We start from the raw sequence: 13823 nt of genomic DNA, 5'->3' as shown, positions 1-13823 counted from the left end.
TGTTTTTATGTTTTTTTTTTTAAATCTATGAAATAATAACTGGCAAGACCCAGGAAAACTAGATCTGGATTTCATTTTGTCTCTTCAACTCTGTGTGATCTTGTGCACATTCCTGACATGTTGCAAACAGCTTGTGTCTCTGAATGTGCAGTATCAATTTTCAGTGAAGGAAGCCCCAAAAGGAAACAGGCTGATTCTTCCATGTGCAAACAGCTGGGCAGTTGTGGATGGAATTAATTGCTGATACATATTGGCTGTGTTTTTCTTCTCTTGTCGTTTCCTTTGCAGCTGTGAAAGTGAAGTTCGACTTGAAAAGGGACATTTTTAGCAGTGCAAATCCAGAAAGTATCAAGATGGGATTCTTCTAAATAATCTCCAACTGATAGCTTTGAGTTGTTCAGTTTGAGAATGAGGGCAAGCAAGAGATGGCAGCAGGTGATTCATAACTAACGTATATGGTTGAAAAAAGAATTAAATGAAGCACTTGGACTATGAAAAGAGATAGTTTGGATTCGCTGGCAGCTAACAACAACAACAATTTGTCGTATGGTAAGAAGAGTGACCTCATAATCCAACAAAAGGCTAAAATCAATCAGCACTCCTCCCCAGCATCCTCAAACAGGGTGTCCTAGACCATCTTTCTAAATATCACACATGCTCAATACTCAGAGCTGATTGATTGATCCACTTTGATGGAATAGCAGTTGGTAAGGGTAATATAACAACATGGATCACTAAAAATAATATTTTCCTGGTCTTTCCCCAAAATCCTTTCCATTATTTGTTTTAAAGTCTATGTAAACAATTACGTAGCTTATTTTACATGCTTAGATATTTTACTCTGAGAAATTTATCTATCTCATGAACTATAGAAATTCAATTAAAAGTAACTATTGATTGTGTCTAAATGTGCATATAAAGAAAGTCATATTGGTTAAAATTACTTTGAAGAATAATCAGATGTTTGATAACAGTTCCCATAACTCACAAATTATTTTAGACACTATTAAAGATGTTTCGACATGTGTGCACATCCTATGGGCTATCTTATTTGGAAATAAGTCATAGAAAAAGTTAAAATTCATGTGAAATTATTAGGGAAAGTATGTGATTGCAAAATTTTAAAAAGAACAAAGCCTGCATGTTAGTAATGTTCATCAAGATAATTTTCCCTTTTATATGTTCATATCAGTGTCCTACCAAAGCAAGGCGGTAAATCAAATCCCTTATTTCTTTAGTTTTTTAAGACAACTCTTTATTATTTCTCCGTGGCCAGGAGAACTGGAGCATTGGTGAGGAGAGGGTGTGTAATCTGCTTGTGTTCACGTTCAGGTCTCCTGACAACAGGCCGAAGTAAAGTTCTAGTGTGAGCAGTGTTTCTGATACCTTGAGATACGTAAAAGCTGCTGTTCCTAAACTTAGACGTTGGTATGGTCGGACTTCCTTTTTACTAGCTGCTTCTACCTTTTCTCTTGGCTGAGCTGCATGGTGTACCTTGCATTTTCTCTTCCCTTTCTTCAGGAAAAAGAAATGAGTCTGTATTTCACTGCAAGATAGGTAAACCTGATCTGCAAACGTGAACTTTGCCCTGTTTCTTTGAGGAGGATTAACCAATTAATTTTGACTCTGAGGCCTGACGAAATGTGGCAGTATTAATGTGCAGTTTGCTTTCACTAATGCCTGCCTGGGTGTGTTGCTTCCCCCAGAGTGGGCTCCACCCTTGCTCTAACCGCACTGAGTGTGGATATCTTGCTGTTAAAAACAAAGTTCATTTTTAGGGCAGCATTGCTTCAGAATTGCCACACAAAAACCAGCTTAAGAAATATACAGCAGCTTCAGTTTTTGTCCGTAAGTAAGGGATTGTCTGTTGTGATACTGAGAGCTCACTGCTCAGGGGAAAGCATCCATAAGGTAAATGGTTAATTTCGTGCCAACTGCTAGTAACATACAGTCTCCTTCTTGGGGAGGAGCTTCGGATTTTATCACTTAACTAAGTTTTTTCTGTTAGTTCACGTCTCTGCTTTTTTTTTTTTTTTAACTACTGAATTATTGTTATTGTCGCTTTAACTGTTTTTGGAATGACACTGACTATTTAAATTAAGGAAAATACTAATTGTCTCCCAAATGTGCTAATCATTAACATCAAAATGTTTGAAATTGTGTTTTGCACTGAATTTATTGGACCCATTAATAGCATAATCTGGCGGTACTGTGTTTTTCGAGACATTGTGGCATGAACTTTGTGTGTAAGAGGGGGGTTCACTGAATTAAAAAAAGGCAGTATCTAAAGAGCCTTTCATTTCTGTCATAATGATGCTTTGTGCTATTGCTGCTGGGTGTGTGTCAGAAGAGTTGGGGAAGACTACAGCCCAAAGCTCTGTTCCATGCCATCTCAGTTCCATGCCTCTGTGTTCTTTCCAGAGTGTGTGACGTGAACAGTAAGTTGAACTGTAGGAGAATTATTGTTGTTCAGGGAGGGCCACGTTCAGCAATTTTTCTTTGCAAATAGGGTCAGACCTTTTTTTCCCCCCTCATGGTGTATTGAGGTTCTGTTTGTAGCTGGGCTTTAAATGCCTGTGAAGTGTTTAATTATGCACTGACCCAAGTGGGCATGATGAGAGAGAAGCTGTGCTTTGTGATGTCTCTCTTGACTGTTATCTTTCTCTAGTGTGTATTCATTGTGTACTGTTCTGGAGTAGACACACCCACTTGGTGCAAGCAAGTTGAAATCAAAGCTGAATGTTGAAAATGGCATATTTATGTAAAGCTTACAAGGGTGGCATTGTGTCATCCTTTACGGACTTCCTAGCATCTCCTTGCTTCAGCTTCCTCTTTGTAACTTGGTAGTAGTTGTAGTTAGTTATCTCTTAGCATGGTATCTAGAAAAAAGCAGTAGCTTGGGAATCAAGAGACTACAAGTTATTCATCTGTAAAATTCAGAGTATGGATTAACTCTGAAGTCTTTTCCAGCTTAGAATACCCTAACTCTCTTATAAAGACTCATGCCAATTCCAGAAATGCTAACCGGAGTATATTAGAACGGAGGGGAAAAAAATGATTAAATATTAACCCAGAATCATTCTTAGAAATGACATGCAAGCTAAAGCTTTGCTTTAAAGAAATTGTATATGTCAGGAATTTTCAAAATTTACCTTTTTTACATCTGAGCAGTAGAATTAGCTATATAAATATCTCTTCACCAAGAAAATAAACTTTGAAGCTGAAACTAGGCCAGCCTCTTGCCACAAGTGTTACACAGATCTTTCCTTAAGGCATTGCCTTTACTCTGTGTATAATTATTAGTTACATAGCCTTAAATAAATAGCTTTTCAAACTTTTGACAACAATGCATAGTAAGACATATATTTTATATCATGACCTGATACACACACATGTACCACCCAATCTCTGAAATAAGTTTCCCTTACAATATGAAAAACCCTCTGCTATTTTCTACTCTTTCATTTTTTTCAGTGTTGGTTTCAGTCCCCAGTGGGCTAGGTCTCTACTCTCCCTTTGGATTCTAGGAGAGTACAATTACACTTTGGCTTTTACAGCTGCTCCAGAGCAAAGCTGGCCAATCAGTTTGCTGTTAGGTATTGAAATTAGAAGATTTATAAAATAGATTTTGTTTGGAAGTTCTATACAAAGTTAATATTTAGTATTGTGAATAATACTTTCTTATTTTTCTTGGAATAATTTTGTAATGTAAAGAAAATGGAGATGATTTTTTTCACCAAGCCCTATTTAGCTACCCCAGATCTCCTCTTGGAAAACCTGGTGGCTTAGTGGTTAAGTGCTGTGGCTGCTAACCAAAAGGTTGGCAGTTGAAATCCACCAGGAGCTTCTTGGAAACTATAGGGCAGTTTTACTCGGTTGCCATGAGTCGGAACCAACTTGACAGCAGTGGTTTGATGTTGCTTTTTTTTTTTTAAATCCCCTTCTGTTGACTCCAGTATGTTAAAATGTTATCATTTTTATGCATACCGTGTTAGTGAAAACTAGCACACGTGGCATGACATGAAAAAGATTGGGAGGTCTTTTCTAGAGAATTAGATAGAATGTGTCATATAGATTAGATGTAGATTGACCATTGATGGACCCCATCCTTATCTCCCATACCACATAGTTGACCCAAGGCTCAATAGAAGTTTCCTTTTCTGCTTTAAAGCACTTTTTTTAAACTATAAGTTTTATAATTTAAAAAATGCATATGGTTAAAAAGATGAAACAATACAAAAGGGCATGTGATAAGATGTCTCTCAACCCTAATCTTTCAGCCCTACTCCCCAGGAAGGAGTTTCTTCTTTGTATATCCAGAAAATATGTATGAATGTAAATGTGTTTGTGCGTATGTATATATCTTTTTTTTTAAACCCAAATAAAACCATACTACATATACCATGCTGTGTCATTTTCCTCCACTTAACAATGTCTTAGAGATTTTATGTCAGTACATTGAGATCTACCTCATTCTTTTTAATGCCTACATATGGATGGATGTACTATAATTTATTTAATCATTCTTCTGTTGATGAATATCTGGATTATTTCCAGGTTTGTTTTCCTATCAAATGTATCTGTGCTGTCAGTCTTCTCTTTTATGTCTGTGTTAGGATAGAACCCGGACCCAGGTGTCATAGGGAAAGGTGATGGTGTTATGTGCAAATGGAGAAATACTTTCACCAACTTCTTTACTGACTAAGGCTGCAAGGTTAGGCCCTGTTATCTCAACCAGTCATGAGTGGATCAGAGCAGCCCTGGAGGAGATTCATTTCTCAGCAGAATAATGAAAGAACATTGGTTTGAAAATCAGATAGCTTGAATGTAAAGATTGTGAGTAGGTCACCCAGCCTCCTTGCTTGGTCCTCAGTTTTGCCATCTATAAAATGAGAGGTTAGAATGGAATAGTTTTAATGTCCCTTCCAGCTTTAATATTTACAGTGTTTGTTGTAATATTGATTTAAACCATATAACCTAAATTATATGAGGTCTCTGTTATTTAAATTAAAAACTTCTTTTTGTGTGTATTTTGTGGTCTAATTTTTTTGACCTGCCATGTGGCCTAAACGTATTTGAAAGTTTAAGCATGAGAAAAAGAAAAGTTGAATATTTTACATAAACTATTCTTTTAAATAAATCAATTTCAAAAGTATAAAGCCATTCCAAAAGTAAAATAAAATCCTTTTTATCAAGCCTGAATAGCTGAAGAAGATTCTGAATGAGGCGATGTTTGTTTTTAAAACTGACCCACGTAATTTTCATTGAATCCAACCTTTCAAAGCTAATCCTAGGACTTTGAAGCTTGGCTCCAGCCACCTTGTTTTAAATTGTTTTCGCGTTTTAGCCCTCTAATCCATCTCCTTGAATGCTGAAATTGACATTACTTGACATAACTAGAGTTTTCTGATTTGGTGCTGAGGAAGCAGACTTAGAGGTGAACTGTAGCCAGTCATCCTGCTAGCAAAGTTATAAAGTTACACAGCAAAGTTATAAAGTTACAGAAGCAGGAATTTTTGCTGCATCACACATAAGATGTTTGGCATTGCTTGTTTTACAGTTTTATTCTCATAATTCTGTAAAATGACAGCTGTCTGTCCTGAAAGCAAAATGCTTTAAGAACTTCATCACGTGGTTTGTTTAATTACAGCAGGAAGATAAAAAGATATTTTCTTGGTCTGAAGGTAGGGGTGTCTGTGTTTGTGTGCTGGTTACCCTAGCTTCTTGGCAGAAGGCTTGACATACCTTAGATAAGTATACTTTTGTAAAATCTGAGATATTGTTTATTATCCAGGTAATGCTAGGTAATTATAATACTGGTACTCCATATTAATTTTATGTAAATTATTTGACACCTGGTTCAGTTTAGCAAAAAGTATTGAGGACCTTCTCGGAGTCAAGAACCATATTAAATGGTGGGAGGACGGAGATGACTGAGACGATCTTTCTGGAATCTACTAAAATGGCACCTATGCCTATTTTTTCCATTACTCGAAATTTCTAATATCCATTGGGGAGTAGAACTGCACAAAAAAAGTTCAAATTTGAGTCTGTGAAAATAGATAACAAAACATTAGACCCCTCCTTTTCTTAATACTGAAAATACACTATTTTTTTTTAAGGCACTGTCATTATTGCGAAGGCACATTCTTCTGTATGTGGACCTGTTAGTGATGCCAGTTTCTCACTAATCAGATTTTGAAAGAAAGAAACAGTGTTGTGATGCTTGATAAATTGAGCTTCAATTTCTCCTACTAAAATGTATCTGAGATCTAAAAACTTATTGCAGTTATCTGTGCCTCATATAATGACTTAAAATAATTGCTTTTATAAAACTAAGCTTGAAAATGATTATGCTACATCTGGATGACACATCCGATAGCTTCTTTGTCAAGTTACCCCATCCGTTGTGGCATTTACAACTAAGGAAGTTCTCCATAGTTGGGAATATACAGGATGCTGCTGTCTACAGGATGTTGAACAAACTTTGGTTAAAATATTTGAAACCATTTTAGGAGTACAGTCCTGTGATAGCAAAATCAGTCAAATAGATTGTAGTTTGAGCTGAAGCAGAAAGCCATTTAAAACGAGAGAGAGAGAGAGAAGAACAAATGTAATTATTGCTCTGGTCTGTTATTCAATCCCAGAAGGGGCTGCTCTTTTGAGCCTAGCTTTTGGCTAGGGTCTTGTGACACACACTGGGAATTCACTTCCTATCAGGAAACGCTGTTTTTCAATTTATTATCTTGTTGAGGCAGCCACAGTGGACAATAGGCTATTAATGTATTAGAACAACAAGTGCTATATCTAAGCCAATATTTGCTTTGTATTATTACCCTTGGGAAAAAAAAAACCTTCGGTCAGGCTTCTGCATACATTTGACCATCAGTAACTGCTGAATATAGAAGCCAGCACAGTTAAAAAGAACAGAGAAGGAAAAAGTGCTTTAGTAATGATAACGAACTTTTGCAGGTATACTCTACTGGCTTCCTGTCCATAGAGAGACAAGAAAACTGAGTATTTCAAATATATCTTTTGGGTGTCAAAAATGACCATTTAAAAAGCCTATTTTGAGTTCTGGAAGCCACACACCAAGAGACTGGTGTAAAGGAAAAAACCCCTCAAACTTAGGTTCTTTGATGCAGCGTCACATGTTACTCACATTCAGTTTCAGATACATGTATTTTGAATGTATTTGGTGATATTGCTTGTTTCATTGTTGGCAACCTTTTTTAAAGCTTCTTTTTTTTTTTTTCTATAATGACTAGGAAGAAGAAAATTCCGTTGAAGTGGGTGGTCAGTTAATATCAAGGAACTACTATAATTATGTGATAAGAATATGGTAAAATCTCTGAGCTGGAAGGGAGTCTGGATGTCATCCGACCAACTCTCCTCATTTTATAGATGAAGAAATTCAGATCTTGCTTCTTTATTGATATATATTCCTTCACTGTCCTCATCCAAAATTCTTATCAGTGTTCCTCAACACCTGCTGGATGTCTTATGTTTACCTTTTATTTGGCAGTTGTCATAAAATGTTTTTTACTGTCAGTTATCTTTCCATGTGGATGTGTTTTAGTTATCTCCAGCATTAGCTGGAAGGGCGCTACAGTCAGGATTCAGACCTGTGCCTTATATTTCTTTATACCCTTTGCCTAACAGCTGAATTAATGTTTGGATCAGTAGTTTTGGTTTTTTGTTCTTGTTTTGTTTTTGGTTCTTTTAAGATGACATTTTTGTAGTAGTATTTTTACCTGGCTGCAAAACAAAACATGGCAGTAAGGATAGATTTTTTTTAATTACTCCTTTTATACCCTCATACGTTTTTGTGATTACTTGTTAGTCTGCTTAAGAATTTCATATGCAGATCACAATATTCATTACATCAACCACCTCGGTTACCTGGCTAGTCTGATCAAATCATGATAGCCCAGTTTTCAAGGTTTGCTCTAGATTCTTTGCCTTAGTTTATTTATTCTAAGACATAGAGAATGGGATATTATGAGTCAGCAGTCCTACTCACCTCATGAATTTAATAAACCCTTCTTGAGTAAATGTATAGTGGACAGTAAAGAAAACAGAAAGCTATTAACCAAGTTACTGGGGCAGAAAGATGCAGCCAAGTAATTTAAAGGAACAGTTTATGACAAAGTGCTTTGGGAGCACTAAGGGAAAAAGGCTAATTCTGATGGAGGAGATTGGGGAAGCCATTATGGGAGGAGTTGATTTTTGAGTGAGACCTCTTAAGTGTCAACTAAGATTTGGAGGAATGGAGATTAGAGGGAAATCAGCCCAATTGTGTTAAGAAACAAGGCGAGCAAAACCACAATGAGGGAAATGGCTTTTGTTTGATAGCATCATCATTTCCCTCTCAGCCTATACGCTATAGCCTTTTTCATCCTTTTCAGGGCCTGAATTTTAGAAGCCCCACACTGATTCCTAAGTATTTTCTAAGATGGGACTCCCAGATGCATTTTTTCTTTGGGAGGAGGGACTAAGGAAATGGTGTTTTGGAAAATTGTAGTAGATGACTTTGTGCTTCCCAGTTGTAACCAAGGGCTGCGGTTACTCATAGTGCCTGCTAGAGACTTAAAATCATACTTTCCAAGACTACAGAGCTTTTCCTTGACAGTGGAGATAACTTCCCCCCTCTCCCCATAAACATATTTTCATGAAAAAATTGTTTTCAAGAATTTTCCATGTGGATGTTAGTGAACATTTTTGTTTAATGAGAAAATACACCCGCTAAAATACTAAAAAGGATGGTGCAGTTTCATATGGCTGAACAACCCTAACAAGGACTCAGAATCCAGGCAGACCCTTGAGGGCAGGACAGATTCCCAGCAACACGTAATAGGAAAGAGCCCAGGTGTGTGAACAGTAAGTATGAGCAAGGTTCAGCAATAGGTACCAGATCCTGGCATGTAAGTAGGGCATAGTGATGGTAATTTGGCAAAGAATGGTAATTTGTAGAAGTCCAGAGAGGGAATCAATACCAGGGAGGTCTGCATGGCATTAGAGTTTTCCTACCAAAGTCCCAAGGTGCAAGCTATTAGTGGACTTCAGGGAACAAGAGCAACAGATAGAGGGGTCTAAGGTTGAGACCTGAGAAATGGGGTTAAGGCATAGACTTTGAATTTTGAAAATATTTGGAGTTTTCCAATAGAGACAAAAAAAGGATTTAGACTGCTTGGGAGTGGTGAATAGAGGGTCTCAGAGCTGAACAGAGTGTGATTGTTAAGAATCAGACAAAAAAGCATTGCTAAAGTGAATGGCAAACATCAGAGACTTGATACTGAGCTGCCAAACTGGTTTTTTATGGCTTCTTGTAATCCCAAGGCCCATAACTTGGCATGATGCTGAACCTGCTGGTGTGGGTTTAGTGGTCCCTAACATAGGGGACCCTGGTGGCACAGTGGTTAAGAGATCAGCTGCTAACCAAAAGGCCAGCAGTTCGAATCTACTTGCTGCTCCTTGGAAACCCTATGGGGCAATTCTACTCTGTCCTATAGGGTCGCTGTGAGTCGGAATGTACCTCACACGCAGCTACCATCTGTCTGTCAGTGGAGGCTTGTCTCTTGCTATGATGCTAAATAGGTTTCAGTGGAGCATCAGACAAGGACAGACTAAGAAGAAAGGCCTGGTGACCTACTGCTGAAACTCAGCCAGTGAAAACGCTATATGAATAACAGTGGTTCTGTCCACAACGGATCATGGGAATGGCACAAGACCAGACAGCATTTCGTTCCGTTGTGCATGGGGTCACCATGAGTTGGGCAGAATTGACGCCAGCTAACAACAGTAGCAATCGTGGGGAGAAGGGCAGAAATGTAGCATGTATGTATACATGGCAAGACACTTGGCTGACCCGAGCCGGTGCTTTTTTTTTTTTCCTTCGTCTTCCTTGTTTAAAGACATTCCATCAGATTGTAATATTTTATGATTTGGTAAATATTTTAACAGTATTTCAGCTACTGTGGAAGCAGTGGAGCCCATTGCAACTTTAATTTGTGGTTGTCATTCATTGTGAATCTTCATGGAATTTTACGAAGAGATTTCTGGCCAGAATTTGATGTGATGAGAACATTCATAGCTTCTTGCTTCAGATTTCCTTGGAAACACGGTTTTTGTCTAACACTGTAGTTGACGAAGGTCTTGCCATCGTGGAAGACATTTCTGTTGCTTGGGACTTACAGGTATCAGATGTCTTGTTTAGGTTGCTGTTTTGGTGATTTCTGTCCTTTTTAAAGAACTGACTTTGATTCTTTCTGCAGAGGTACACTATCCACACTGTTGTGATGGTAAAAATGCCTCCTAAAATCGGTATTATAGAGATTTCATTGGAACAGTGTGTCATATAGAACTTTAGATCTAAAGGATTATTCCTTTTGAAAAGCCAGTTGCACAAAATGAGAGTTAAAAAAAAAAAATCTCTGAGGTTGATCAACATCCCTTTCAGTGGACTTCTGCTTAACACCGTTACCAAATTCTGAAGTGGCAGAGTATGACCAACAAGTGTTTTTGAAAGTAATTTTTAAGTACTATTACCTGTGCTTAGTAAGCTGTATTTTCATGGTTCATTTTTAGGCTTTACATAAAGAAAACAGGTGAGGTCATGATGATCTTGAAATCTTCTTAGCAGCCAAAATCTGAAGGCAGGAACTCCTTCTTCAAATCATACTTCTTTGCGGTAGTGATATGTTGAGTTACCTAGCTATTGGATTGACTTTTGCAGCTGTATTTTTTTTTTTTGATAAGATATAGCCATGAAAGCCAAAAATCTTTAGCTGGAAAATCTGGAACAGTAAATCAAATGAACTTCTGGGATTTATTCATACTCCGTGTTCTTTAATGTTTTTGTGTATTTTCCACCATTTTTTAAATAAGAAGCTTTGTCCGATATTTCTTGTGCCCTTCCAGACTACTCTCCTCTTCCCTGTTGGTCACAGTGACCTCATTAGGCATGGCACATAGAAGTAATAGTCTACAGTACCAAATCAATTTCCCAGAATACCCTTTTGAGTGACTTTTTATTTTGCAAACTCAACTCATTTTTAATTATGAGCTTTGTAGGATTGCTTACATTTCTTCAGAATAAGGTTCAGATGTAGGTAAATGTAAGATTGAAGTTCTGGGGAGTTTTCTACATCACCTGTCTTTTGATATTCTTTTTGAAAAAAATAATTCTGGAATTTCTGGAGTAGGTATGCAGTAATAGATAAAAGAGTGAGTATGACATCTCAAGAAACTATCAAAAGCAGGGGCTTTCAATGTTTCAAGCTCAGTGCTGCACAGGTGATTAAATAGACTTTAGTTCATGAAGTATGTAAGAGTTGATTTTTTTAAAATAGTTTTCTTGCCCAGAAGAACTACCAGATAGTAAAGAGCCAAAGATTTAAGGTATCTCCAGAAATTTGAGGGCAATGAATCTTCTTTAAAAGTCATAATCTCCAGTGATTTCACTTTTACAAACCTCTCATATATCATGAACTGTCAAGTTCTAAATAGTTTCCTGGATCTGAATTTTTAAAATTTCGGGGGACTCAATAACAGAAACTATCAAAGAGGCACAGTCGAGTAATCAATCTACTAGTCTCTGGTAACTTTCTCTTAGGGGGAAAAAAATCCTCCTGTTTTTTTCCCAACCATTTCTAAAAACTCCATGTTGAAGTCAAGTGATGACTAAGGGAGTCTATAAGAAGCTTTCATCATATTTTGTAGAAGGGAGGGTAAGGGCACTGAGGCCATGTGTATTTGGATTCTGCAAGATACTTAAAAGATTCCTTCTATGTGGTTGATTGTTTTACTCATCATTTTACAAGACTGTATAAAGAATTAATTTCATATTTGCTTTTCCAAATGATTCATGATGGGAACAATTCGAGCCAACTCTAGATAACAATTGAGTTTGAACTTCAAGAAAATACACTTCCTCTGAACTTTTTATACATGTTTGCAAGTTTGTAACATTGCCCTTTACGTGGTCATTGTATTTGGTAAGTTTAGCCTATTTGTTTAGCCTATTTATATTAATTTTTTTTTTTTTTGTCAAGTTATCAGAGAATGTTACTTCTATTCCTCTCAGTGTCGAAGCAAGTAACTGCCCCTCTTTTACCCTCTCCCCCCATTCTTCAAGTGCAGAAATCTGTTCAGCTCACTTCCTTGCAACAGGTGCTATGAACCAATAAAATATCTTTCATCAGGTATTGATACTTTAGTGAGAATTCATCCTCGGTGGTGTCCAGCAGTGAATGCCTTTGGCCTTTGGATCACCCAGCTGAAGATTATGTTTACCTGGCAAGCACAACTTGATATTTTTGTACTCATTGCTCCTCATTTATATTTGGAACCATGTATGATTACCTATGACTACTTGTTTCCGGTTGTACAGTCAAAGGGAGATTCTTTTCATGTTTGCTGAAATAGTTTATCTTAATTAGCAGTATTCTATTTATAAAGCAAAGTTTAAAACTGAAATACTGTCGTAGTTATTCCTCCAATTTGACAGCTTTCTTTTTTTTTTTAAATGAATGCTAAGAGTGGCTGTCTGTCTCCATTGAGGACAGGATCCTATGTAACTTGATGAGTTGTTGTTACTGTTACTAGTTTAGTTTTGTTACGTTTTTTTCTTCCTTGACTAGAAGTTGGATTTTTAAGAGTCACACTAACAGTATCTTTTTCTAAGCAACTGTAGATTTGTTGTTTGCTAGATTTTTATATTACATTTTAGACCTTCTAGTCTTATTTTAAAGATACACTCGAAAGAAGTCATTTCAAAAGGGTAAAAAAAAGGGGGGGCGGGGAGAGGTTCAAAAATTTAAGAGTGATTTGGACCAATATTAAGATTTGGCACTAGATAGGAAAGAGTTAAGTTTCCATATTTATACCAACTTAATAGCCATGCCAGACTTTGTACAATTTTTATTGCTATTTTGAGAATATTTACCATTCTACTTTGGAGCTCAGTATTGTAATTCTGTATTTCCAACATCCTCCGATAAAGAAAGGTAGTAATTAAGGTTGTAATAGTTGTATGTGCCTCTAAGAAATGACTGTCTTTTGAGCCGTTCCGTCTCTTTTGACCAACTCTTCCACACCCCTTAAGGTCTGTAAACAGTTTCTGTTACCAGTTATCCCTTCGGTATATTGTTTCCATCCTAACTCTTTAGATCCCCACATAATTTTTCCCCCTAGAATTGGTTTGTTTCCTAATAGATAATTAGAGGCCCTCAACCCTTTCAGAATTAACCACAGAGATAAAAGTGTGAACTTGAACATAATTTATTATTATCCAGAACACAACCAATGCCAATTTGATAGCCTCTAGGATCACTAAGAGTTGGAATCAGCTGGACAACAAGTTTGGTTTTCTGTTTTTAATTAGCGCAAAGCAGTCATCTGTTGGTTAACAGTTACAGTTTTCAAAATACTGATCATTGCCCTTATGGTCTTCTTTTCACATGTACTTGAGCCAGTTTAAGGGCCTTTAGCCTGCGTTTGGAGCCCTGGTGGCGCAGTGGTTAAGACCTGGGCCGCTAACGAAAAAGTCAGCATTTCAAATCCACCAACTGCTCTTGGGAAACCCCATGGGGCAGTTCTACTCTGTCCTATAGAATCACTGGGTTGGAATCAACTCAATGGCAACGGGTTTGGCTTTTTGGTTTAGCCTGCATTTAATTCCCGTTTGTTTGGAACTTAGAATTGTGTGAAATGTTTGATGATATTTCATGATACTATTTATTGTTGCCTACCAAAAAAAAAAAAAAAATTTTTTTTTTTTTTTTTTTTTACCACATTAAGCTTCTCGGTCTGCCCATTTTCCA

At 37.0% G+C, this 13823-nt stretch overlaps 1 protein-coding gene across 7 annotated transcripts in view; it reads left to right on the top strand.

The window, feature by feature from the left end:
* Nucleotides 1-13823, top strand: part of ADD3 (adducin 3) — a 141302-nt gene that overhangs the window by 77750 nt on the left and 49729 nt on the right. For 2 of the 7 annotated variants that reach the window (XM_064269340.1, XM_023546743.2), the window contains exon 1: nt 1721-1848. The exons of 2 other annotated variants lie outside the window; for them this stretch is intronic. The gene's annotated coding sequence lies outside the window, so the exon portion shown is untranslated. Of the gene's footprint in view, nt 1-1720; nt 1912-7319; nt 7343-9929; nt 10197-13823 lie in introns of those variants that run through there. 3 more of the 7 variants (XM_023546745.2, XM_064269338.1, XM_023546746.2) reach the window with 3 other exon arrangements.

Source organism: Loxodonta africana, chromosome 16 (assembly GCF_030014295.1).
Source record: "Loxodonta africana isolate mLoxAfr1 chromosome 16, mLoxAfr1.hap2, whole genome shotgun sequence".
In the NCBI taxonomy this organism is placed as follows: Eukaryota; Metazoa; Chordata; class Mammalia; order Proboscidea; family Elephantidae; genus Loxodonta; species Loxodonta africana.
This window is presented reverse-complemented; position numbering and strand designations above follow the sequence as displayed.